Source organism: Macaca mulatta, chromosome X (genome assembly GCF_049350105.2).
Source record: "Macaca mulatta isolate MMU2019108-1 chromosome X, T2T-MMU8v2.0, whole genome shotgun sequence".
NCBI classification, from domain to species: domain Eukaryota; kingdom Metazoa; phylum Chordata; class Mammalia; order Primates; family Cercopithecidae; genus Macaca; species Macaca mulatta.
In genome coordinates, this window is record NC_133426.1 from 44,624,998 (window position 1) to 44,630,997 (window position 6,000).

Sequence of the window (6,000 nt, forward strand, 5' to 3'; positions counted from 1 at the left end):
GAAAGATAAAAATAAAGTATCATATTTGTGAGATGCTACTAAAGCAGTGCTTAGAAAGAAGTCTACAGGTGGCAGAAAGAGGGTGAGAGAATTCTTTGGGGTATTTTATAAGGGCACTAATCCCACTCACGAGGGCTCCACCTTCATGCCTAATCACCTCCCAAAGGCCCCCACTTCCTAATACCATCATGTTGAGGGATGAGACTACAACATATGAATTAGTGGGGACACATATTCAGTCTATTGCGATGAAGGTAAAGTAAAATATTGCCCTGAGCTTTATTGTCTGAGTAAAAAAAAAAAAAATTTTTTTTTTTTTTGAGATAGAGTCTCGCTCTGTGGCCCAGGCTGGAGTGCAGTAGCACGATTTTGGCTCACTGCAGCCTCCGCCTCCCGGGTTCCAGCAATTCTCCTGCCTCAGCCTCTGGAGTAGCTGGGATTACAGGCACCCGCCACCACTCCTGGCTAATTTTTGTATTTTTAGTAGAGACAGGGTTTCACCATGTTGGCCAGGCTGGTCTCAAACTCCTGACCTCAGGTGATCTGCCTGTCTCAGCCTCCCAAAGTGCTGGGATTATAGGCATGAGTCATCATGCCTGGCCCTGGTAAAATGATATTTAGATTATATTTTCCTGACTGGGCGCGGAGACTCACGCCTGTAATCCCAACACTTTGGGAGGCTGAGGCAGGCAAATCAAGAGGTCAAGAGATCGAGACCATCCTGACCAGCATGGTGAAACCCCATCTCTACTAAAAATACAAAAATTAGCTGGGCTTGGTGGTGCATGCCTGTAATCCCAGCTACTCAGGAGGTCGAGGCAGGAGAGTCACTTGAAACAGGGAGTCGGAGGTTGCAGTGAGCCAAGATCATGCCACTGCACTCCAGCCTGGCAACAGAGTGAGACTCTGTCAAAAAAAAAAAAAAAGAAGATCTCCAACCTGGTGACAGAGCGAGACTCTTTTCCAAAAAAAGAAAAGAAAAGAAAAGAAATTCTATTTTTCTGACTATAAGAACATTTGATCTTTGAGCATATTTCATATGTTACCCATTTGGATTTATTCCTCTGTGAATTGCCCATTCAAACCTTTTTGCCATTGTTTTATTGGACTGATTGTCATTTTGTCGCTGATACATTATTAACGTTCTTTGTAAGTTGAGATTACCAGTCTTCTGTTAATTAGATGTGTTACAAAAATACTCTGCCAGTCGCATCTGGACTTTGTTCTTAGGCATCATCTGTTTTTTCCTATCTCTTATGCAAACTTTTTAAAATAGAGATTTTCAAACATACAACAAAGTAGAAAGAATTGTATAATGAACCTTTGGGTACCCATCATCTAACGTTAACAATGATCATAACCAATCTTGTTTGATTTATACCCAACCTAATTCCCAGCCCTCCTCTCAACCCTCACACCTCACCAATCCCTCTCCTTGCTTCCTGGTTATTTTGTAGTAAGTTCCAGATATTACATAACTTCATAAATATTTCAGTATAAATATTTTAAAAGGTAAAAACTTTTTTAAAAACATGGTATGGCTTGGTTTGTCATTTTGTTTTTGCGTCTTCTTCATACAAAAGTTAAAACATTTTTAAAACAGTCTAATATATCAAAACATTTCAAAGTTTTGCTTTTCACACTGAGGTCTTTAATTAACCAGAATTATTTCTTTTTGGTGCAGAGTGAGGTTTGATTATAATGTTAAAAAAATTTTTTTTATATCTAGCAAACTGTTCCAGCACCATTTAATGAATAGTTCATCCTTTTTAGACTTTTGCCAATAACAGTACTTCTAATTACTGCAGCTTTATAATAGACTTAATATCGGAAAGACAAATCTTCCCTTCTCCTCTTTAAGATTTCAATGGCTATTCTTGGTCCTCTACCTTTTTTATGGATTTTAGGTTGAGACGATCAAGTTCCCTGAAAGATCCTGTTGAGATTTTGATTGAAAGTACACTGAATTTATAGATCAACTTTAGGAGACTGTATATCTTTATGATGCTGCAAATTTTCATGTACAAATATGGGATAGCTTACCATTTTTTGTCATCTTTTATATCTTTCATTAAAATTGTATAATTTTCCGGCTGCGCATGGTGGCTCGTGCCTGTAATCCCAGCACTTTGGGAGGCAGAGGCGGGCGGATCACCTGAAGTCAGGAGTTCGAGACCAGCCTGGCCAGCATGGAGAAACCCCATCTCTATTAAAAATTAGCTGGGCGTGGTGGCAGATGCCTGTAATCCCAGCTACTCGGGAGGCTGAGGCAGGAGAATCGCTTGAATCCGGGAGGTGGAGGTTGCAGTGAGCTGAGATTATGCCGCTGTACTCCCACCTGGGCGACAGAGTGAGACTATGTCTCAAAAAAGAATAATAATAAAAATAAACAAATAAATAAATGAATAAAATTGTATAATTTTCATTATGAAAATCCTACGAGATATTTTTGTTACATTTATTTCAAAGAACCTTCCTTCTCTAGCTATTTTAAATGTTACCCTTTTCAAAATTACGTTTTAGTTTTTTAATGCTGGTATGGAAGAAGGCAAATGGTTTTGTATTTGAATTTTACATCTAACAACTTTGTTGAACAATCTCTTAGTTCTAATAGTTTGTCAATTCTTTTTTTTTTTTTTTTTGAGACGGAGTCCCGCTCTGTCACCCAGGCTGGAGTGCAGTGGCCAGATCTCAGCTCACTGCAAGCTCCGCCTCCCGGGTCTACGCCATTCTCCTGCCTCAGCCTCCCGAGTAGCTGGGACTACAGGTGTCTGCCACCTCGCCCGGCTAGTTTTTTGTATTTTTTTAGTGGAGATGGGGTTTCACCGTGTTAGCCAGGATGGTCTCGATCTCCTGACTTCATGATCCGCCCGTCTCGACCTCCCAAAGTGCTGGGATTACAGGCTTGAGCCACCGCGCCCAGCCAGTTTGTCAATTCTATAAAGATAATTTTATCATCTACAAATAACAAGTTTTGTTTCTTTTTTTTTTTTTTTTTTGAGACAGAGTCTCACTCTGTCGCCTGGGCTGGAGTGCAGTGGCACGATCTTGGCTCACTGCGACCTCCACCTCCCGTGTTCAAGCAATTCTCCTTGCCTCAGCCTCCTGAGTAGCCGGGATCACAGGTGCCTACCACTACACCCGCAGGCACCCACCACTATGCCCAGCTAATTTTTTGTATTTTTAGTAGAGATGGGGTTTCACCATGTTGGCCAGGCTGGTTTCAAACTCCTGACCTCAAGTGATCCACCCGCCTTGGTCTCCCAAAGTACTGGGATTATAGGTGTGAGCCGCCGCGTCCGGCCAACAAGTTTTGTTTCTTATATATTTTAATTATTTTTCTTTTCCTAACTCACTGGCAAGAATCATTAATACAATATTATATAAAGTAGTGATAGTGGAGATCCTTTTCTGTCTTAAGTTTAAAGAGAATATTTATAACGTTTTGTGTAACAGTCAGGGTTCGATCTGAGAAGCAGAGCCACTAGGAGCTATATATTTATTATGTATTTGTTACAGAAATTTGACCTTACAAAATGGTAAGAGCTGGTTAAGCAGTCTCTCTGAGGCTTTGTGCTGGAGCTTGAAGTCCACAGTGGGGAAGGGAAGATGGATGTAAAGTGTGGGAAGATGAAGGGAAAGATTGAACCCCTAAGCAAAAACTGGAGCCCATGAGGACTGTTGGAAACTTGTATCAGCTCTTGTCACTTCTGACCTTGATGGTCAGGGCTCCTTGTTACAGACACCTTGCCCTGGCATCAGAAAAACCCCACCAGGTAAAGAACCATGACCAGCTGAGGAGCTTGCTGAAGGCAAAAGGAAGATGTGATGAGTAGTGGAAGAAGATAGTTATAAACACCAGCTATGACCATGTGACCAATTGTAGAAACAAGGACTGTGTAGTTATGAGTATTTCTTCCTTATTTTAATGTGAATAAGTTTATATATATTAGCCAAATATTTTTGTTTTCTTCCTTTCTGGGTCTGAGCTACCAGAGAGCTCAGATCACCCTCCCCCATCCCAGTAACTACAGTGGCCCTTATTATTGGCATAGTTGTGGTCTCCCCTTTTGTCTCAATCATTTCCTCATGATTGCATTTGTCTCTTTTTGTTAATCAATTCATATATTTTTGGGAGGGAAGAATTAAAGTAGAAGTCAAATAAGCAAACAATGATTCTAGTAGTAATCAGCTTTTGGATATTTCTTTTATTTTCCTTTTTACATAATACACATTTATAGTGGTACTACACATTTTTTCCTTGGGAACACACACACACACACATATATATTTCACTCTTGTTGTCCAGGCTAGAGTGCAATGGTGCGATCTCAGCTCACTGAAACCTCCGCCTCCCAGGTTCAATCGATTCTCCTGCCTCAGCCTCCCAAGCAGCTGGGATTACAGGTATGCGCCACCATGCCCAGCTAATTTTGTATTTTTAGTAGAGATGGGGTTTCTCCACGTTGGTCAGACTGGTCACGAACTCCCGACCTCAGGTGATCCACCTGCTTCAGCCTCCCAAAGTGCTGGGATTACAGGCGTGAGCCACCATGCCCGGCCAGGAACATATTATGTGTAATAACGATGAAACAGAGGCTGAAGAAAGTTTTCTTCCTAAAGGGGCTTTATCAGTCAAGATTAAATCAGAGAAGCAGAACCATCAGGAAAAATAATATATATATATATATATACACACACACAAAATATACATGTTATTTTATACACACACACACACACACATGAATTTGCTACAAGGATTTAACCTTAGGTGGTAGGAGATGGTAAAAAGTCTCTGTAAGGTTATTGTCTTCACATCTGATGCTGGAAATTCAAGTCCACAAGGCAAGCAGTCGGCAAGGGAAGAGGGATGTAAAGTAAGAAAGAGCAGAGGTAAGTCTGAGCCCACAAGCACAAGTTGAAGCCTGTGAGAACCAACTGAAACCCACGTGTATTATTAGTCTGTTCTCATGTTGCTAATAAAGACACATCCCAGACTGGGTAGTTTATAAAGGAAAGAGGTTTAATGGACTCACAGTTCTGCATGGCTGGGGAGGCCTCAAAATCATGGTGGAAGACAAAGGAAGAGCAAAGGCACATCTTACATGGCGGCAGCCAGGAAAACATGTGCAGGGGAATTCCCCTTCATAAAACCATCAGATCTTATGAGACTTACTCACTATCACAAGAACAGCATGGGAAAACCTGGCCCCCATGATTCAATTACCTCCCACAGCGTCCCTCTTATGACACATGGGGATTATTACAATTCAAGGTGAGATTTGGGTGGGGACGCAGAGCCAAACCATATCACCAGATTAGTTATTGTTGCCCCTGACTTTGATGGAGCTTTGCAGCCACTGCCTCACACCAACAAGGTGAACCAGAAGATAAGTGACAATACATGTGATTTACAAAATAGCTGCTGTTTCACTTCCAGCCTCCAAATCTCAGACAAGAATCTCTCTTATGGCTCCCACTTACTGGAGACACACAGGAAGGGGAATATGGGGAAGTGTGAGTCAACTCAGGCAAGCTGACAAATTGCGAACCCATCACAAACTCTTTGTTGTTGTTTTGTTTGTTTGTTTGTTTGTTTTTTGAGACAGAGTCTCACTCTGTTGCCCAGGCTGGAGTGCAGTGGCATGATTTAGGCTCACTGCAACCTCCACCTCCTGGATTCCAGCAATTCTCCTGCCTTCCAGCAATTCTCCTGCCTCAGCCTCTTGAGTAGCTGGGATTACAAGCGCCAGTCACAACATCTGGCTAATTTTTGTATTTTTAGTAGAGACGGGGGTTTCGCCATGTTGGCCAGGCTGGTCTCGAACTCTTGACCTGAAGTAATCCACCCACCTTGGCCTCCAAAAGTGCTGGGATTACAGGCATGAGCCACTGTGCCCCGCTGCTTTGTTGTTTTGTAATAGCAGCTTTATTGACGTGTAACTTACAATAGAATGTGCCCATTTTAAGTGTCCAATTTGATGAGTTTTGATAATTGTT